The following is a 22,628-nucleotide window of genomic DNA, read 5'->3' as shown; positions in this document are numbered from 1 at the left end:
GCCAGTAGGTGAAGAAGGATGCACTGAATTTATGCAGAGACAGGACTTGATAACGGCATGCCTGCCTGAGGGTCCAGGTCTGAGAGCCTTGACGGTGGTGGTGGTCTTAACTGGGATGGAGGGCTGATGGAGAGGAAAGAGTTGATTGCATCAGTGCCCTGGGGTGTATGTGTGTCCATGTGTACACAACAGGGGAAGCTTTGCCTCTAGATCCCAAACAAGCTCAACGAGCACATTAAAAAAGCCAACAGAAGCAAACTATAATATTTGCACATGTTTTTTCGAAGAGGAAATCAGAATTTTGGCAACAACACTAGAGCTGTCACAGAGCAGGGTCTCTGCAAATGTCACTGCTCAGCCTTTTTCCTCTCCCAATTCTCCTTCTAGCCTCAGGAATTAAAGAGGCAGGTACTGACATAAGGGAGTGAATGGAAGTGAGATGGCATATTTATTCTACAGAAAACTTTTCATTATTTTATATAAGAGCCCAGGTTCAATGTTACCCCACTTTCTAGCACTTGGGAAAGATTTGGATATGAATGTTAGAGAAAAGAGACACACCTCACGTGTCTGGGTGAGGGTCTGTTCTCTGTGATGTCTTGTCTTCTAGGGTATCTGACTTTCATGTGACTGTCACTTTGCCAATCTGTGTCTTTTCTCATGTCCTGGTTCTTCCCTGTCCATCATCCTTCCCTCCTCTCCATGCCTCAGATCTATTCTCTGTCCATCTCTGCTTTGTCTGGAAAGATGAGCTTAGTGGCATGTATTGCCTGGGCTCCCTTACCGTCTAGCTTCTAGCTCTGTTTGGCCAATGAGAGACACTGATGGGAAGAGAGAGGTCAAGGCGTTTGTTCTCCTGCTCCCTCCCTGCTTATACGTCTAAGATGCTCCCAAGGGGTCCCAGCTCCCAGTACACATGCCCTTGTGTAATTCTCTCTGCCTGAGCATGAACTGGGCCTAGTGATTCACTCCTAACAACCAGAAAGTGACAAAAGTGAATGGGCTATCACTTCTGAGATTAGGTTATAACAGGCTGTGACTCTTGTCCTGTTTATACACCCACATACACACATACACTCTCTCTCTGGATCTTCTCAGCTTTCTTGCCCTGATGAAATGAGTGGCTGTGATGTGAGCTGCTTAGTGGGGGTGTCCAGGTGGCAGCTTTAGCCTCAGTCAAGGAGGAGTAGAGGCCTCAGTCAAGCTATATATGAGCAACTGCATCTTGCCAACAACCACATGACTGAGCTTTGGAGTGGATCCTCCTGCAGCTGAGTCTTGAGGTGACTGCAGCCTCGACAATGTCTTCACTGTTAGCCTTGTCAGAGATGCTGAGAGGAAGACCAACTCAGCTGTCCCAGACTCCCGGCCCACAGCAACCACGAGATGAGAAACGATGTTAGTTGAAGTCACTAGGTTTTGGAATAGTTTGTCATGTGGCCACAGTTTTTGAACACAGTCTGGTGTGGCAATGGCTGTGTTCCTCTGAGACTCTAGCTTCTGCCTGGTGGCCCCGGTTTCATCTCCTGACTGATCTCAGGAAAGACCACTTCCTTGCCCTGTTGCCTCTGTTTGAGGGATGGCAATGGCTTCCTGCTACTGCATGTCCTTACTTGCTCCTCTGTAGAGTATTATTAATTTTTCATTGAAGAGTTTCTTAAAAAATCTCTTCTGCATGTGCCATCTGCTTTTTACCAGGACACGGACTGAAACACCCCTCTCTGTCTGACCTGTGCTGAATGTCTTTTTCCTCTTCCCCTCCACCTGTGGCCTGGTGGAGAGGTAGCAGATGCTTCAAAGGGACGAAGTGACCCAGGTTCTTTGGCATAGCGCTGACACATCCAGGTCACAGACATTAAGTTATATCTACAAGGCCATCTTACTCTGACTGCTGTGGTTCACCTGTCTGGTCTTCTCTGCCCAGGTCTGGTGGGCTTGCCCAAGCTCTACCATATTCCCCTGATGCCCTTGGTCATTCATCTAGGCCAATGCAGGGAGGTGAAAGGCAAAGCAATGGAGTGGAATTTTAAAAACTCCAATTCTACTTTTAACAAATGCATGGCATTAATATGTGTCAAGCACTGTTCTCAGAGCTTTATAAATTTTAATGTTATTTAATCCTCATAACAACCAAAGAGATAGGTACTATTAATACTCTCACTTCACAGATGAGCAGCTAAGACAAACGCAGGTTAAGAAACTGGCCTGTACAAGGATATACAATGGAAAAAAGATAACCTCTTTAACAAGTGGTGCTGGGAAAACTGGTCAACCACCTGTAAAAGAATGAAACTAGAACACTTTCTAACACCATACACAAAAATAAACTCAAAATGGATTAAAGATCTAAATGTAAGACCAGAAACTATAAGACTCCTAGAGGAGAACATAGGCAAAACACTCTCCGACATAAATCACAGCAGGATCCTCTATGACCCACATCCCAGAATTTCAGAAATAAAAGCAAAAATAAACAAATGGGACCTAATGAAACTTAAAAGCTTTTGCACAACAAAGGAAACTATAAGCAAGGTGAAAAGACAGCCCTCAGATTGGGAGAAAATAATAGCAAATGAAGCAACAGACAAAGGATTAATCTCAAAAATATACAAGCAACTCCTCCAGCTCAACTCCAGAAAAATAAATGACCCAATCAAAAAATGGGCCAAAGAACTCAACAGACATTTCTCCAAGGAAGACATACAGATGGCTAACAAACACATGAAAAGATGCTCAACATCACTCATTATCAGAGAAATGCAAATCAAAACCACAATGAGGTACCATTACACGCCAGTCAGGATGGCTGCTATCCAAAAGTCTACAAGCAATAAATGCTGGAGAGGGTGTGGAGAAAAGGGAACCCTCTTACACTGTTGGTGGGAATGCAAATTAGTACAGCCACTATGGAAAACAGTGTGGAGATTTCTTAAAAAGCTGGAAATAGAACTGCCATATGACCCAGCAATCCCACTTCTGGGCATACACACCAAGGAAACCAGATCTGAAAGAGACACGTGCACCCCAATGTTCATCGCAGCACTGTTTATAATAGCCAGGACATGGAAGCAACCCAGATGCCCATCAGCAGACGAATGGATGAGGAAGCTGTGGTACATATACACCATGGAATACTACTCAGCCATTAAAAAGAATTCATTTGAATCAGTTCTAATGAGATGGATGAAACTGGAGCCCATTATACAGAGCGAAGTAAGCCAGAAAGATAAAGACCATTACAATATACTAACACATATATATGGACTTTAGAAAGATGGTAACGATAACCCTATATGCAAAACAGAAAAAGAGACTCAGATGTATGGAATAGACTTGTGGACTCTGGGAGAAGGAGAGGGTGGGATGTTTCAGGAGAACAGCATTGAAACATGTATATTATCTAGGGTGAAACGGATAACCAGGGTGAAACCAGCTCAGGTTGGGTACATGAGACAAGTGCTCGGGCCTGGTGCACTGGGAAGACCCAGAGGGATCGGGTGGAGAGGGAGGTGGGAGGGGGGACTGGGATGGGGAATACATGTAAATCCAGGGCTAATTCATATCAATGTATAACAAAAACTACTGTAATGATGTAAAGTAATTAGCCTCCAACTAATAAAAATTTAAAAAAAAAAAAAAAAAAGAAACTGGCCTGTAATCACACAATTAGTAGGTAGCAGAACCTGTTTCAAATATGGGCTCTCTGGCTCCAGAGTCTGCCATCAACCACAACGCTCGGCTTCAATAGTAAAGTCCATTTTATAAGAAATGCTAGACCTCTGTGACATTAAGTTACTGTAGCCTTTTTTTAAAATTAATTAATTTATTTATAGCTACACTGAGTCTTCATTGCTGTTTGTGGGCTTTGTCTAGTTGCAGCGTGTGGGGGCTACTCTCTAGTTGCAGTGTGCAGGCTTCTCATCGCAGTGGCCTTTCTTGATGCAGAGAGTGGGCTGTCGGCACCCGGGCTTCAATAGTGCAGTTATAGCACACTGGCTCAGTAGCTGTGGTTCTCGGGCTTAGTTGTTCTGCAGCATGTGGGATCTTCCTGGACCAGGGATTGAACCCATGGCCCATGCCTTGGCATGCAGATTCTTAATCACTGAACCCCCAGGGCAGCTTAAGTTTCTGTAGTCTTAACTAATCAGTGCCTTATTATTCAGGATTCTCTAGGGAAAACAGAACCAATTGTGTATGTGTGTTTATTCCTTTATTTTAAGGGATTGTCTCACAAGATTATAGAGGCTGGTAAGTCCAAAATCTATAGTTTAAATCTAAAAGTTGAAGACCCAGGAAACAGCTAATGTTGTAGTTCAAGTCTGAAGGCCATCTGCTGGCAGAGTTCCATCTTGCTCAGGGGAAGTTGGTGTTTTGTTCTATTCCAGCCTTCAGGTGATTGGATGAGGCCCACCCATAATGGAGGACAATCTGCTATACTCAAAGTCCACTGATTTAAATGTTAATCTCATCAAAAATTCCCTAATATTTGAGCCCATATCTGGGCACCATGATCCAACCAAGTTGACACATAAAATGAACCATTACAGTATCTTTCAACATTTTGATTTTGGAGGAGTTAGTGGACATTAGGTAGGGCCCAGAGGGAAAAAGATACATTATGTGCAATTTCAGAAAGCTTTCTCCAGACTTAAAGTAAAAGACTCTATTTTTCTGTCCCTGGTTTCCAGGGAGCCACAGAACAAGTCCACAAAGAAAACAAAAAAACCTGGCCCTTCTGCCCCTGATCTCAGCAGAAGGAATTCTCACGGCTCCCACGTGGCCCAGCCACTTCACTGAGCATGTTCAGACAGGACTCAGAATCAAAGACCAGTGATAAGGGTTGCAAATTTCAAGCAGGTAACATAAATAAACCAGGCAGGCCAGGTGTAAGGGCAACTGCAGAAGTACAATGATAAATGTCCCCTCGGCTCAGGGCTTGGGAGTCAGGAGGAAGTGGGAGAGCTGGAATAAATTGGAGTGTGTCCTGTCAGACATTCCCCAGTCCTTGCAGGTAGGTGTGGCCACGAGACTGAGTTCTTCCATCAACACATATCACTTGGTGGTACAAGAGAATGAGCCCCAGGAAACCTCCAAGCCATGTAGCTTCCCCACTTCTATGGTTGGAACAGTGATGAAGATGACAGAATGACCTTGATGCCAGGTATTGAGGGTGGCAGAGCAGTTGCCAACATGAATCCCTAAATTTCTACATGGCAAAGTTATTGTTGTTCAGTCGCTTAGTTGTGTCTGACTCTTTTCAACCCCAGGAACTGTAGCACGCCAGACTTCCCTGTCCTTCACTATCTTCTGGAGTTCACTCAAACTCAAGTCCATTGAGTTGGTGATGCCATCCAACCATTTCATCCTCTGCCTCCCGCTTCTCCTCCTGCCCTCAATCTTTCCCAACATCAGGGTCTTTTCCAATGAGTTGGCTCTTTGCTTGCTCCACCTTGACCATTTTCAAGGACAGATTTTGATTCAGGGCAGAAAAGTGGCTTTATTTGTAACACAACCCTCTTTCCCTTGGCCCCCATATCATGGAGACCCTTAGGGTGGACTGCCTTTGCTGGGGAATCCAACTCCTTTCTTATAAGAAGGTTGGAGAGCTGGCTCACAAGGCAAATTTTACTGTGTGGACACCACCCCCTTGCACCCATACCTACACTTAGGAGTCCAGATGTATCTGTTCCTGTGTTTATGCCTGGGAGTGAAGCCTCAGGCAGATGTTCCCCCTGGAAATTCGTCTGTTTCTTGCATTGGAACTGAAGCCTTGACAAAGACACTTATCCAGAATGCTGGATCTGTGCTTCCTTGATGGATTTGGTGCCTTAAAACTTGTTTTCAGGCCCTGAAGGGGATCCTGCAGCTATAAACACATCCATTTGTTTATTCAGAAAATCAAAACATCTGTCCTCCCACGGGTGTGAAACGTGCCAGAGGTGTTTGGGAGGAGCTGAAGGGTATCTGGTGTTTCCTGGGGTGAGGCTGGGGTGGTTCCAGGCTGTGTATGAGGAGGCTGGCAGGAGCGTGATATGGTTGGGGCTCATAGTGGGTGAAGGTGGGTGGAAATACATTTCCTCTTTCCAACAACTGATTAAGCACCACTGAATGTACATTGCTGAGGCGCTAGGAATGAATGAGAATTAGATCTTGCCTCGGAACATACAGTCCAGGAAAGTAGACAGAACTGGCTCATGCTGGGAGCTGGAAGGAGGGAAGCTGAGGGAAGGGGGCAGGGCAGGCACCACTTTCCCAGAGTGGGGATGCGGGGGATTCAGGGAGGGCTGCAGAAAGCAGCTCAGACTCAAGCATGTCAGGCCTGGACAGGTGAGGGGTTGGAAAGGTGATCAGGAAAAGAGAAGTTGTGGCATGGGAAGTAGTTCATTTTGCCTGACGTGGAAGGGGCAGGAAGTGGAGTCTGGGGAAATTAGATGTGAAAAGCAGCCTGGATCCAGACCATGGGTACCTTGGACGTCAGGCTAGGAAGTGGGAGTCTTGTGGTGGAAAATGGGGAATCCCATGAAAGGATTTTAAATCAAAAGTGTTAGTGAGAGTGGGACATGATGAACATTTCTAAACCTACCTACCGTCATCTATCTCCTGCGATTTAATACAAAGCTTCCTCCTGTCAGGAAGCATTTAACAGGAGGCTTCCGGTGTGCTGTTTTGGATCTTTCATGAATCCTCTGTTCCTTATTAATTCCTGAATATTCAGGAATTAAGAGGAAGGGAAAGCCTCTCCTGGGCCTGAGAAATCTAGACATTTCCTTCGTTAGTTTTTCAATACGGTGATAAGTACCCTCTTCCTTCTTATGAACTATACGGTAAAAGGGATTGTTTACAACTCTCTCTCTTTAATATGGATCGCCTTATGTTTTGTAAGTCTGGAATTTTAATCTTCATCTTTGCTGAGAATAACTACCTTGTAAGACAGTATATATGCCCGCACCATGTTGATTAAAACACCTTTGCTCTGTCAGAGTTTGGGTCCCCGTGTCTTTCTTTCTTTCTCTCTCTCTCTCTTCCTCTCTATTTCTGGCTGATTCCCTGGAGCGGGAAAGCCGTCTGCGTAACCCAGGGAATATTAGCCTTTTTCCTTCTTTCACTCTCTCATCGTCGACTCCGGACCACCAGGTTCCGGTCCAATAAAGGACCAACATCCTCCCTTTCCCTCTGCCTTGCTCTGCTTCTAGGCAAGAACACCTTTTTTCTCTATTCTGCTCCAGTGCATGACTCTTTCATAAAGTCTTTCCTCTCCCCGGCTCCTAAAGGTAGGAATTCCAGGAGACTTCCTTCCCTTCCATCCTTTTCTACTTCTCGTATTTCCTTCTCTCACACCCCCAGTCACTAACCTTCCCAGGGTTGGGGCAGGAGGGAGAGGAAGAACTTATAACTCACCAGTCCTGGGGCACAGGCAGCCTCGGAGTTGCTTGCAGAGGAGGGAACAGTGGCTGTGACAAGTAGGGCCAAGTCCGTGCACCAGATCCAACGGGCACCGCCTGGAGTCCCCAGACCTCTAACCTTAGGAGCATGGGTATGGACAGATGGGAGAGAAATCTCTGTCATTCCAGGAGCCACCAGAAACATGTTCTGATATCGAAATCAAACCTTGCTCTGTCATTCTCTCCATCCTAGGCTACTCATACCAACGCTATGAATATGGAATTGTTCTTGGATTCTCTTCCAAATCTTGCTAAATGTTAGAGTTTCACAATCAAAATGGAAGAGACAGGACCTGGTTGTAGTGATGGGTCAGAACTAGTTCTGATTATTATGTGATATGAGGCCCCTGGCCTCCATTCTTTCCTTCTTTCAACCGCGTGAATGAAGCACATATTATGACCCAGAGACTGTGTTAGGAGCTGAGGCTATGGCTTCAAGGAAGATAGACAGTCTTTGTTTTGGGGGAAGCTGGTAATCCATAGAGGATTTGGAGGAATTAACATAGTTACACAAAAAATGATTTAATTACATTCGTGATGGTGCTAGAAAGGAAAAGTGAGGAGGCAATAAAATGGAAAATAGGAACCTAAACCATTCTGGGGCTTCAGTAAGGCTGCTCTGAGGAAATCCAGTGATGTGGAGAGATGAACAGGCCAGTATTGGGAGATTGGACAGGAGGGGTTGATGGGGGCGTGGGGGTCAAAGAGTGGGCTGCAAAAAGGACAAGTAGAAGTGTAAGAGTCTGGGTAGATGGGAGATAGTGTGGATCCATGGAGCTGAAAATGCCCGAGTAGTAGAGAGAGGCGGCAGACCAGAGACACAGCGTGCCTGACTTCCACTGATCGGTGGGCTCAGGTCCTTGTGTGGAGAACCAGCTGGGAGGCAGGAGTGGGCTGCAGAGAGGAACTCGAGGGAAGCGCCTCTACCAAGGAGGGAAGAGGGGTGTACAGGCAGGAGACTGTCTTCTAGAGGCCTAAGGATGGATGCAGGGGAAGGGCCACGCTCACGGGCACATTCTAGTGCCGCAGCCAGAGCAGCCAGGAGGAGGGGAGCCATCAGTCTCATGCATCCATGTGCAAGAGTAAGTTTAGCACAAAATTCTGGGAGATTCTGGTCTTTCGTGTGTCTGTGCTGTCTCTCTGGGCCTCTTTTAATGATGGGGACCCATGGGAGCCAGTCCTCCGGTGATGGGTCTCTCCTCCTCTTCTCCCACCTCGGAGTCACCTGTTAAGTCAATGAGGGCTGGCTGGGCTGGCTGGGCTGTCTGGTGCCCACCTTCCCTGTAGGCTGGTCCAGGGCAGCAGCTTGAGCTGGCATTGTTCTGAATGGCATCCAGGTATCTTCTGCCTGCCCCTCCCTGCGCTGTCCCACCTACACTTGGGCTGCCATCTCCAGAGACATCTGGGTCCTTTGGGAGACTGTGAGAGGTTTCTGGGGAGGGCTGTGGCAGGAAGGCTGTGCCCAGAAATCTCTCCCTCCATGTGGAAGTGGGCGTGTGTTGGCAGATGGAGGGAAGGAAAGGTGGCCATTGAACTGAGAAGGCATCCTGAGACAAAAAAACACCGAGGCAGACGGTTCCACACAATCAATGGATCTGTTTATTATGTCATGACTCACCAGGCGGGATGGCGTAGACACTGATCCAGGAGCATTCTTGACTGCTGTCCGCACCACTGAGGGGCCATTGGAACAATTTCATAGTTAACCTAGCATATGGGGGTAGGAGCTTGAAACAGGACATGCATTCCCAAGTCAACTTTAATGAATGGGTGGACAGTCTCATGGGTGCTGGGAATATGTCAGGGAAAGGGAAAGTGAAAGTTGCTCAGTCATGTCCGATTCTTTGTGACCGCATGGACTGTATAGTCCATGGAATTCTCCAGGCCAGAATAGTGGAGTGGGTAACGTCCCTTCACCAGGAGATCTTCCCAGTCCAGGAATCGAACCCAGGTCTCCCGCATTACAGGTGGATTCTTTACCAGCTGAACCACCAGAGAAATCCTATCTCAGGGAAGTTTTCATAACTGTTTGGGCATCAACAGAGCATAGAGGTCACCTGGTCCTAATGACTATTAAACTATCTATTAACTACAAAGCCCTTGATGACAGAAGCAATTCACTACACAGCACAGTCCCAGATCAGGACAAGGAAAGGACAGGAGTAACTGCAGGGGCCTAAGATGGCATCAGTTATGCTACTAGGTATATAGTGAGTGAGTCAGGAGTGGGCCAAGCCTACCTCAGGAGGCTGCCCTCAGGGTATGTGGAGACTCCTCCTCAGTAAGGCCTGGAGATGCCAGGATCATCTATGGGGATCTCCACACAGTAACCAGAGTTTCCCAGCCTCTGTAGACTCTGACTAAGAGGTCTTCAGGCCCAGATAGTGATTCTGAGCTCCAGAAAATTCTCCCAGAAAATCAGCCAGAGGATGTAGTCAGTTCTCAGCTTGCCCTTCCGATGAGGAGGTGGCCAGTGATGGGACAATCCAGGGTGGAAAATCCAAAGGTGCTCGGTCTCCCTCATCATTGCTGCTTGGGGATTTGGATCTACACTGGGATGATAGAATCAGCCCTGGAGCGATGAGTTTGTGACTCAGCTTTGTAATTGACTGGCTGCGTGGTCTTGGGAGAGGCAACTCACTTGCCTCGCTTCAATTGTTTTTCATTTAATCATTGGAAATTATAGTCCTTACCTGATGGGTTTATTGAGGAATATGTATGTCAGGATTGGCCATCTCCTTCCTCCATCTGTACTAGGCCCAAGCTGGGGAGCAGAGGATAACTGAAAACTTTGGTTTCTGGTCCTGACAAAGCCATTGACTTCCCTAAGGTGCCTTCTCTGCTTGGAGTGGCTGCTGCTCTTACTCATTCCCTGGGGCCGTGGTGAAAATGGACTGAGATGCATCTCTTGAGCTGCTTTCTCTGTGCTGGGCACTATGATGGGTTCAGACAGACAAAGATGGGTAGTAGGTTGTGGTGTTGTCTTGAGGGATGTGCGGTGGCAAGGGCCCCTGACAGATGATGAGATAGTACTATTTTTAAATTTTTTATTGTATTTTTAATTGGAGGATAATCACTACAATATTGCGATGGTTTCTGCCATAAATCAACATGAATCAGCCATAGGTATACATATGCCCGCTCCCTCTTAAATCTCCCTCCCACCTCTCTCCCCCTCCCACCCCTCTAGGTTGTCACAGAGCACTGGGGCGAGCTCCCTGTGTCATACAACAAATTCCCACTGGCAATCTATTTCACATGTGGTAGTGTATATGTTTTGATGCTACTAAGAGACAGTACTATTAGCAGGAGACCACCTGGCCAGGAAGAAAAAGCATGCCCCTCCCCGTTCACAGGTTTAGGGGAAAAGTCCTGCCCAGCCATTTAGTAGCTGGGTGATTTGGGGTTATATCATGGGTCATACACACTCTCTGGCTCTGTCTCCAGGGCACTCATGAAGCTCCGATGGGAAAAGCTCAGGGGTGTAAACTGGGGGAAGCTCCTCTCGGAGCTCTGGATGTGCTCTCTTGGCCGCCTGTTCTGTCCAGCTTTCGCTCCTCTATCCTGCTTGGTTAGTTGTGAGCATGTCTGGACTTTCTCCCTTCAACACAAAGACATCTTAAAAATAAGCAAAATGTTTCCTTTACATGAATCCTTTTTAGCTTCTTTCCAACTCTTGAACAATCAAGCTTTTGGAAAAAGCTGTATTTTCTTTTTTTTTTTTTTGCCTTGACATCCTCATTTAGCTTTATATTGTTACCGCACTGCAATGTTCCCACCACCATCCCTGGAATAGAAACAGTCCTTGCTGGGTACAAGTGCTCTTTCTCTTTTAAGTACATTCACTCTCTTCTCTTCCTCTCTTTCTTGAGTGTACAAGTACACTCAAGTACACTCTGCTTTCCAGCCTGTGGGCTTGTGACCCTGCTACACTCTCATCTTGGGAAACGCTGGGAGGTCCTCGCCCTCTCTCTTTTTCTTTCCCCGCTTCCCCTCCCATTTTTGGCCACTCTTCACCCCCTTTGACTCACCTATCCCTGCCCCTTCAATGTTCTCCACTGCTCTATTCTTAGCCCCTTTCTCTTCCCTCTTACATACTCTCTCCTGTGACTCATCCTTGGAGTCACGCTTGGGACTCCCACATGTTCATTTCAGCCCTGATCCCTTTCCTGCTCATGAACATCCAGCAACCGATGGCCCATCCCAGCATGGACTGAAGTCTACCAAACCCTACCAGTTGAGAACTGGTCTCAGTGGGCCTCCCCCTCCTTTTCCCCATCGTCTGTGCCTCCTCCGCCACTGTTTTCTGTTCTGACAGCATTAGCCTTCACCAGAAATCTAAATCAAGATCTGAGAGTAATTTCGCATTTTCCCTTCCCTCCTAAACACCTATGTTACAAGGACCTGGAGGGCTATCAAGTCTTCCTTTTATGTGCTTCCTTTTTGTCATTTGTGGGGCCTCAGCATTTCCTATAAACACGAAAGAAGCAGCCTCATAACCAATCTTCCCTCTGGTAGTCTCAGCTCACCCCCATCTCCCTGCTGTTAAGGTGATTTCCCATTCACAAACTCTGGCAGGACACACCTGTCCTTTCACCAATAGGCTCTGGTCTGTTGCTTCAGTTTTAACTGCTTCCTACTCCCTCAACCAAACCCTCCCTGAAACATCAAGTTTCTTTCAATTTCTCCCAAAAGTTTTGTTATTCTTGCCTCTGCCTCTTCATGTATTTTCCTCCATGTACTGTCTTTAATGTCCTCCTTTAATGTCCTTGGATGGCGTGGCTTCATTTTATCCATCCTCCAAGATTTAGATCTTGGATATTTACTTGGCTTTCCAGTCTTCCTTCTCCTCCCCACTGAGTTAGGTCAGAGTCCTGGGTGGGGTGTCTCGTGGGCTCCTTGTCCTTCTATCTTTGCATCAATCAGGCTGACCTAAGGCTTTCTGGGCAGAGCTGGGTCTCCCACATGAGACTTCAAACCCTGTAGCAGACGACTGTGTTTAGTCTGTCCATGCAGCCCCAGTCCAAACCAAGATGCTTGACCAAAGTAAGAAAGCTGCATATTTTGATGGCATGAGAATAAACAAGTGGAACTATATATCTTCAGAATATGGGCTGAAGAGATATGGAGCTGGTGGACTCAGCTTAGATTACTTAGCAACATTAATCTCTTGGAAACTGGGAATTTCTCTAATACACTCAGCTGCTTGTTTTGACGTATGCTTTGCTGGATTATCTGCGCGGTTTCTATAGGGAACCTAGCCTGATAGCCCCTTTCTCGGTCTTGTGAGGTACTCTGGCAGAAACCTGGTGAATCAGGCCATGGAAGCTTTCTTACGTCTGGAAAGAGAGCCTGCATGTTCTCAAAGGTGTGGGGAGTCTCTGTGGGGTTCCGTGATGAAGAGAGCTGGCTCTGGGCTTCAAATTCCTCAGGAGTCTGTGGTGGGACTCTCCGGGACAGGGGAAGATGTGGGGGTGCTTGGCTTGGGAGAGAATGGGGTGCTGTGTCTAACTGGGGCTCCAGCAGGATCTCCAGTAGGAAGGGTCGGGGAGTTCCAGTATTGGGGGTGGGAATAAAGTTGGGAGTCAAGAGGTGAGTCAGTTCTCGCATTGGAGGTGGGAAGGAGGCCTCTGACGGGGAGCAGGGAGGATTCAGAGGAAGATGCCTGGGGCTCTGGTCCTTCTGCAGGTACCAGGCGCTGGAAGCACAAGGGTCAGTGTGACAGGGTATCTTCCCTCACTGAGGCTACAGTCCAGGCTTGGCAATAAACTTCCCTGAAGAATTTGCTATTTTTAGTAGTCTTGCCTGTAGTGGGGAGTTCCAAGAAGAGGGAAAAGCGAAGATCTGCAGCGGTTCAGGGATGCTGTGCGGAGAAGAGCTGAAACAGTAGATGACATGCTCAGAGGCAGTTTGGTCACGAGAGCGAGGAGAGGAAGTGCTTGCTCCTGAGGCCTGCAGCCCAGTGTGGAGGGGGTCAATGCGGAGGGCCTGGGGTGGGCCGAAGGTTCCAGCTGCAGGACAGCACGGGGGCCTGTGTGTGTGTGAGTGTTGTGTGTATGGTGTGTCTGTGCATAATGTGTGTGTGTGTGCTGTGCTTATCTCTGTGTGTGTATGGTGTGCATATGTGGTGTGCGTGTGGTGTGTGTCTGTGTGTGTAGGTAATGAGTGTGTATAATGTGTGTATCTGTGGGTGTGTATGTGGTGTCTGTGTATGAGGCGTGGTGTGTGTGTGTATGTGTATGGTGTGTGCATATTGTGTGCAGTATGTATGTAGGATGTGTAGTGTGTCTGTGTATGTATGTCATGTGTGTTGTGTGTCTTTACAATGTGTTTATCTGTGGATATGTATGTGGTATATGTGGGGTGGTGTGCGTGTATGTATGTGTATGGTGTACGTGTGTGGTGTGTGTGTACGGTGTGTTTGTGGGTGTGGTATGTCCTTGCATGTATGCAATGTATGTGCGCTGTGTTTACCTGTGTGTATGTATGTGGTGTGTGTACGTGGTGTGATGTGTGCATGTATAATACGTGTATGGTATGTGTATGTGGTACATGGTACGTATGTGGTGTGTGTGGTGTGTTTGTGTGTATATGTCATGTGTGTGTTGTATGTCTGTGTATAATGTGTGTGTAGTGTATGTATCTGTGGGTATGTATATGGTGTATGTGTATGGTGTGTGGTGTGTGTGGTATGTCTGTGTGTATATGTAATATAGGTAATATGTGTTGTATGCAATGTGCGTGTGCTGTGTTTACCTATGTGTATGTATGTGGTGTGTGTCTGTGGTGTATGTGGTGAGGGTATGTGGAATGTGGTGTATGTGGAGATATGTGTGTGGTATGTGAGGGTGTGTGTGTCTGAGTGGGAGGCATGTGGGAAAGATACTCTCTTCTTAATCCAAAAGTCATCTCGGGCAGATCATTACACAACCAACAGGAAGAATTCTTGCTGTTGGCGCAAGTCTTTTCCAGGAGGAAGCCAGCCCCCGGGGTTCTGGGGCCAACACTGCCGACAGCCTCTGCACCATCCTGCCCCTCTGACTCCCTCCACTTTCTGGGCCTTAGGAATCAGAGGGTCAGGGACTCCTGGGAGTGGTAGTGAGGGGTCAGAGGTCTGTATGGTAAAGACTTTTTCATTAACTTAAAACAAGATGCTTTTCATTCATTTAAAACAGGTCCTTGAGGACCCATTAAGCCTAGGCTGCTACTCAAAATGGAGCAGGAATGGAGGCATGGGGCGGAGCGGGGCTGGGGTGGCATGCTGAAGACAGCCATTGCTCTCTCCTTATTTCAGGGGGTGACTGCTGGATGCTTGGCTGAACATCCTTGTGATTGTCGGAGTGCTGACCTGACTCACCTCCTGTCCTGGGTCATCTCTTCCACTATCCTCAATATAAGGAGGGTGGGAATGTGGAATCCAGAGGGAGCAGATGTCCCTTCTTCTAAGAGGATGGGAGGGACTTCCCTGGTGGTCCAATGGCTAAGACTCCTTGCTCCCAATACAGGAGGCCTGTGTTCAATACCTGGTCAGGGACCCAGATCTTACATGCCACAGCAAAGATCGAAGATCCCGTGTGCCATGACAAAGACCCAGTGCAGTCAAATAAATAAATAAAAACAGGATGGGAGCTTCCTGCATCTAAGACATAGATTGAAGGTACCTTTCCCTGGTCATCTCACCCTGACCACTTTGACTTCACTGGTCTTTCTCTCAAGCGCCTGTAGGCACCCTGGCACCAAGTAGTTTCCCTGAGCTGGTAGAAGTTGACCAGTCACCTCTGTCAAGTGCACCAAGGAGGACCAGAAGGTAAACTTGTTGAAATTTATGCAAGCTTGCCAGAAAAATGTCCTCAGGGTCAATGTTCCAAGCTGTGAACAATTTCAGAGTGACACATCATGTGCCTCTGAAAGGAGAGTTAATATTTGGAAATGATCAACTAATCATCATGAGCCAATGGTGAGGAACAAGGTGGAGGGAGCTTTGGGTTGAAGCTCAGTCTGGTTAATTCATCACAAAGCTCCCTTTTTGTCTGGCTCCTGAACTCACTCTGAAAGTCAATTCAAAAGGGGAGACAATTCTAGAAAAACAGAAGTTTGCTTGGGATGAGTATGGCTTCCCAAGTTGACAAGTCTGAAGATGATGAAATTCTGATTTACTTGAGACAAGTTCTCCTCTATTTATTTCCATCAAATTGGGACTTGGCTTAACCAGGTCTTTGGAACACTTAGTACATTCTAAATTCCTTTATTCTGACAGGATGGAGAGCTGAGGAGTCATCAGAACTTGCAGGGAGGCAATTAATCTGGGGAGATTTCCTGGACAAGGAGGCCAAAGAGGGGAGATGGAAGTGTGGGCCTTCAGTGCTGAGTTACACTTATTAGTGTAAGGCTTGGATCCAGACCTGGGACATATGAACTGAGGTGGGCAGTTGGTAGAAATCCAAGGTTAATCATCAGAGTGGAGTTTTAAACAGGAGGAAAGGAGGTCCATCTGGGTTGGATGTCGTTCTCTGCCTTTGGACAACTGCAGCCAGTTTTAAAGTACCCAGTGCCAGCTGAGTAGGGTCTGGGTCTTCTCCAGGCTCCAGTACTTCTGACTAACCTCCCTAATCCCCAGAGGTGCCCGGCTGCATGGAGAGCCAATTTCCTCATGGAGATGACTTGGATGAATAGGATTTTTATGTTTTTATAGCTCATGTGAATGCTGGGGTGTTGTGGGATGGAGGCTGAGGTAAAGGGTTGCCTGAGGTTTACAGGAGGCAGCTTGTCTTGCTCTCTGTGGAGATTCTAGGAACTCTGGGGTGGCTGCTGTCCTGAAAAGTCCTCAGTTGGCCACAAGTCCTGGCTCCCTCTGGTCCCCTGGTGCTCTCCTGGGTAGAATTCTAACCTTTTTCCTATTCCTGTTCTGAGTTAATGACAAGGAAGAGGCCCATTGGGTAAGGAGAAACATTTAACCTCCTCAGACACTTAGCTGAGAAGAGTCTTAGGGAGAATTCATTCCATCCATATTCATCAGACCAGCAGAGAGAGGGGAATGGTGATCCAGTATTCTTGCCTGGATAACCCATGGACAAAGGAGCCTTCATGGGGTCAGGCTTTGACGTATACTTCAGACGTATGATTTCTGCTGTTCGCTATGTTCTCTGTTTCATGCATTTATAGTCCAGCTTTTTCAATGTGGGGACAGGGGACGAAGACTCCAGCTCTACATTTCTCTAGTATTTATTTTTAATACACAATAAATAGACTTGACCCACCTTCCCATTGGGAGAAATTCAACGGTCTTGTCAATATCTGTGTGGATTCCCAGGAGCTTCTGCTCTTTTGATCCCTACAATTTCCTCTTCCTGCTGCACTGTCAGTGTCATTTGTCTTAATCCCTTAAGCTCGTCTTTGAGACCTGTGTGTGTGCTAAGTCACTTTAGTCATATCCGACTCTGTGCTATGTTATAGACTGTAGCCCGCCAAGCTCCTCTGTCCATGGGGTTCTTTAGGCAAGAATACTGGAGTGGGTTGCCATGTCTTCCTCTAGGGGAATCTTCCCAATCCAGGGGGTCTCCTGCATTGCAGGCAGATTCTTGACAGTCTAGTCACTAGGGAAGCCCTCTTTGAGACCTGAATCCCCCCCAAATATGGAACACAACCCCTTTCTCTAAATTTCTCTGAGCACCAACAGCATAAGGTTTTTGTCTTGGCTGAAAATTTGGGGTTAAATTCTAGCACAAAAACACTAACAGTGACTATTAATCACCCCTGTGCCGAGAAAGCTTTACGCCATCTCTGGATCCTTCCTTGGACCTTCACTTTCCCCAACCATGCTTTTTCCCTGGCACCCTCTGTCTATCTGCTGAACTTTCTTCTTCATCTGTGCCCTTGATAAATGTTTACTGAATCACTACCACGTGCACTATTCTGCTCACTGACTAGTATAAGTGGTTTCGTTCTCTCTGTCTCTTGCACCCAAGGGAACCCCACCTTTCTCCACTGAGAACGCAAAACTAGCTCCAGTCAAGGGAGCTATCTTTGACCAAACGTGCACATCACATACCTCAGTCAGAGAACAATCTTTGTATCCTGTGATAAACCATGACAAACCACAGCACTGTCAAGCACTGTCCCTCTCTCCTGATCCTGTATTCTACGAATCGCTGACTTACTAGTGAGAAGAAATTTATCTCTAGCTTTATAATACCAATGACTGCAGACCATATTAGTATATACAAGTATCCTTGTAACTATGATAATCATGTGGGGAACTGCTGTTTTCCTACCAATGAAATAGGGAACAGGCCAACAGTTATTTTGCATTTTTCTTTACTGACTGTGTGTCTTACTCAGAGAACCCAGCTCTTCTAGAGGAATTCCTTGTAAACCAGGCAAAATAAAAATATTTTATTTTAAATGGTCAGATTTGCCTCTGACTGTTCTAGTTTTCTTTTGATAATAGTCAAAGTTCCTTTCTTTTAACATTACCCAAAGCTCACTGCAATATTCTCTAATCCACAAAAAGATGTACATCTGGATAAATAAGGCCATTATTTTGGAAGGCAGGAGGTCAGTAGTCAGTTATTTTTTATTTTTTAAAATATTTTCCCTTGTGGCAAGGCTGGTAAAGAATCCACCTGCAATGTGGGAGACCTGGGTTTGATCCCTGGGTTGGGAAGATCCCCTGGAGGAGGGAAAGGCTACCCACTCCAGTATTCTGGCCTGGAGAATTCTAAGAACTAGTCCATGGGGTCACAAAGAGTCAGGCACAACTGAGCGACTTTCGCTTTCACTTTTATTTGTTTGGCTGTGCTGGCGTCATGCCCAACTCTTAGTTGTGGCACGTGGGCTCTAGTTCCCTGACCAGGTATGGAACTCAGGCCCCCTCCACAGAGCACAGAGTCTTAGCTACTGGACTACTAGAGGAGTTCCCTGTAGCCAGTCATTTTTGATATAAATTATTCTATAATGAGAATGATGTAATTTGGTTTGTATAAGGAGGCTCTGGGGAGAAGGAGGAGGGCACACCTGAAGGCTGAGGTAATTCCTGGGGCAATGGTCGACCCTCAGGCCCTTGCCTGGCACACACTCTCTGCCTCTCTTCTATCTCACCCCCTCCCACCACCCACCCGGATTTTTGGCTTTCTTGCTACACGAGTTTATCGGAGGCAGCACTTGGCTCTATCACTGATATATTCCTGGGTGGTGGCATGGAAGAAAGTTTTCTAGAATGAACACAGGCCAGATAGGGCGCCTGCAAATTCCCACCAGTTGTTTCTGAAGCCCCAGCAGCCGTCTTGTGAGGCAGGGGATAGAGGCGGGCTGCTGTGAACCCTGGCAGTGAGCGCTCCCTGGGAGAGTCAGGATTCCGTTAGTTGGGTTGTTTGAATCCTGGTTTTTCATTTTTAAATTCTCTGTTTATTTTCCTTAAGTAAAATCATGCTGAACATTCTATACTAGTTCTGCTGTGCTAAACCAATTCCACAAAGGGTGTTTTTCCACACACGAGCCTGGGGGATGTCAGGGGCTAGAATATGATGGTGCGGCAGGGACATTCTCCAGAACATCTCACAGGGGCATCCTGGCTACCTGGCCTGTCTCTCTCCCCTCTTTCTTCCAGCACAAAACTCTTATTTAGCATTTCTGAGTTTACAGTTAGGAAAAGAAGACAGTTTTTATATCCAGGGCTCCTTTAAGGATTGAGTTTTCAAGGAGATTTGGGGGTATGGGGGATGCCAAGCAAACTAGCCCCAATCAAGTAGAGTATCAAGGTGAGAAATAGTGGTGAAAACAGACCCACATGGTAAGATGGTTTCTGGGAGAACCGGGGACGTGCTTTGGGTGTGGATGGGGGCTTCTCTAGGGCTCCCCAAGTGGCGCTAGTGGTAAAGAACCCGTCTGCCAATGCAGGAGACAAAAGAGACGTGGGTTCGATTCCTGGGTTGGAAAGATCCCCTGGAGAAGGAAACGGCAACTCACTGTAGTATTCTTGCCTGGAGAATTCCAAGGACAGAGGAGCCTGGTGGGCTACAGTTCATAGGGTCACAAAGAGTCAGACACGACTGAAGCGACTTAGCACGCAGGCATGCACGGGCTGGGGGGCTTCGCTAGGGACGCAGCCTGGGTTTCCATATTCATTGAGCAGTCACCTGGTCCTACATCCCTTCCCTCTGTCTTAGACTGTTTTTCACTTTCGCCACTGTGGATGCTTGAAAGCTGTGCAATTCTGGCCCCTGGTTATACAGCATCACTTCTACAGGAAGCCTCCTGCCGTGTGTCTGGTTCACCTTTGGTCTGTGAATGTCATTCCCAGGGAACATCTCTGCCGAAGAGCCGGGAGAACTTGGATTCTTCTCGCAGCTTTGCCGCAGCCTCACTGGGTCTCTCTGGAAAGTCACTGCCCCTCCCTTGGCCTCTGCCCTCCTCCTGTGTAAAGCAAATGGGTTTCATTAGAACCTTCTCCGGTCCTTGCCAGTTCTGGCGTCCCAGCATGTGGGCTGCCCCTTGCCAGCTCTCCCAGTGCTATCTGGCTGATGCAAGACTGCCTGACATCGGGACTGGAACCAGGCCTGAGTGGAAAGTTTCCTTTCCAGGGAGGATGCTAAGTCCCTGCTTTGGACTGACAGTGTTTGCAACCCCTCCTTCCCCTGTTTCCCCCAGGCCCAGGACACTTCTGCCTGCGAGAAACCCTGGATTAAGAACTACTTCCTAGCAGCTTTGTGTGTTTTCCATTGGAGACTGCCCTCCCGTGAACGAACGAGGACAGGAGTGCTTGGAGGAGGCAAGTCCTAGCGTGGTCAGCTGTCTGGACAGTTGCAGCAAACCCCGGACAGCAGAGGGCACTGTGGAAGCAGCATGGTGCTCCCCTGGGAACCCGCCTTTCCCTTCAGAGGTCATCTCAGGCCACCCCGCCTTTCAACCAGACTGATCCTCATCCAGCCCAGTCCAGCCCCTTGGCTGTTTCATTTCTGTAATTTTATAATTCCCTGTACATGGAAGGTGCTCGGTGTGTGTTTGTCAAACGAATGAACTTTGGAAAGAAACAAATCTCTTCTCAGTTCTTCCATGGACGAAGGAGAAGTGCTCCTGCCCCAGCAGGTTTCCTGTCCCTCTCTAAACTTGCTGGAACACCAAAGACTCCCACCAAGGCTGCTTGCTTCCAAGTGCCTAAAGGCAAGGAAGCAGGCAGCACTGAGTCCAGAGCAGCAGTCTTTTTTTTTTTAATTGGAGTATAATTGCTTTACAATGTTGTGTTATTTTCTGCTGTAAAACAAAGTGAATCAGCTCTATGTATCCATACATCCCTTCCCTCTGAGTCCCCACCCCCATCCCACCCCTCTAGATCAGCACAGAGCACCTAGCTGAGCTTCCTGGGTTATACGACAGCTTCCCACTAGTTATCAGTTTTACTCATGGTCTCTCAGCTGGTAAAGAATCAGCCTGCAATGCAGGAGACCCCGGTTCGATTCCAGGGTTGGGAAGATCCCCTGGAGAAGGCATAGGCTACCCACTCCAGTATTCTTGGGCTTCCCTGATGACTGCAACAGTAAAGAATCTGCCTGCAATGCGGGAGACCTGGGTTCAATCCCTGGGGTGGGGAGATCCCCTGGAGGAGGGCATGGCAACCCACTCCAGTATTCTTGCCTGGAGAATCCCCATGGACAGAGGAGCCTGGCGGGCTATAGTCCTTGGGGTTGCCAAGAGTCAGACATGACTGAGTGACTAAGCACAGTGTATATATGGCAGCACTTCTCTTTGAGAACAGCAGTCTTGAGTCACTGTTATGGCTGTGCCCAGGCTCTGTTTTTTATTTGACGAAGTCCCAGGAATTGCCTAGGTCTAGAATATCTTTGAGAGGGAGACCGATGGACAGGCCAGTGAGCCTGAGACCAGGACTACGTACCAGAGGAAGGTGGCTTCCTCCCACTGTCTCTGACAGGAGAATAACCGAGGCACTGAGGTCCTGGAGGATCTGGGATCGTGGGGCGTCGTGTCCTCCCCTCCAGGTGGTTCTCACTCAGCGCCGGGTGAGGCCTGATGTGCAAGAGGGGGGGGGGGGGGCTAGGACCCGAGAGCTCTGCAGTCTGGTCCTCTGGGGGAAGAAGCCAGGCTGTTCTTTGAACTCCGTGGAGGATGCCCCAGTGAAGTGTCCTGGGCTTCCAGGGAGCTTGCAGGTGAGCAGTGTGGAGAGGAGATGAAGTGGAGGTTACTTCAGAGGTGGTCTCTGATGTGCTGAATATGGGCTCCTGGTGCAAGAAGGAAAGACCCACGGGAGTAGTGAGGAGCTTCATGGACCAGGCAGAGGATACAGCTGACTTAAGGAGGAGGTGGCAGGTGATCCCTGCTTTGGGAGTTGAGAGTGGGGGTTAGAGGGAATTGGTGGTCGTGGTCATGAGGAGCTATCACCTCAGTCTATAGAAAGGATGTGATGAGATGAGTCTGGATGGGCAACTTAATTGTGGCTAGGGGACTTTCATTTGTTAGTATTTACGTATTGTGGCTCAGATGGTTAAGAATCTGCCTGCAAATGTGGGAGATCCAGATTCGATCCCTGGGTTGGGAAGATACCCTGGAGAAGGGAATGGCAGCCCACTTCAGCTTTTTTTCCTGGAGAATTCCGTGGACAGAGGAGCCTGGCGGGCTACAGTCCATAGGGTTGCAAAGAGTCGGACGTGACCGAGCAGCTAACACTTTACACAATCTGTAAAGAGTATGTTTTTCTTCAATTAAAAAAATTTTGTTGTTGTTTTTAGAGTTGCCTGAAAATAAAAGGGTATATATTCCCTAAGAAAGAACATGTCCAAACAATATTCATGTCATATATTTTAGGGGAACTGATGCATCAATTCTCTAAATTCCATCTATCATTATAGTCACCTTCTAAATCCAGGCTGCTATAACTATGTACAATAACCTCCTAACTGGTATCTTGGCCTCCAATCTTTCTGTCCCCCATGGTTCTGTCAGAATGAGTTTTGAAAAGGCATATGTTATGCCAGCTTTCACTTTAAAAATCTTTGTCAGTCAATTACCTGCAGGATCAATTCTAAACTCTAGCATAGCATTAAGGCTTAAAAAAACACTAGTTCCTTTTTGGGAGATTCTGAGAAAATGGGGTAGTTGTAGCATAGATTTAGAATTTTTCTGAATTCCCACTTAAATACAGAGTAACTAAATAGCAAAATCCCCAAGTCACGAGCA

The sequence above is a fragment of the Odocoileus virginianus genome, chromosome 24, assembly GCF_023699985.2.
Source record: "Odocoileus virginianus isolate 20LAN1187 ecotype Illinois chromosome 24, Ovbor_1.2, whole genome shotgun sequence".
In the NCBI taxonomy this organism is placed as follows: domain Eukaryota; kingdom Metazoa; phylum Chordata; class Mammalia; order Artiodactyla; family Cervidae; genus Odocoileus; species Odocoileus virginianus.
This window is presented reverse-complemented; position numbering follows the sequence as displayed.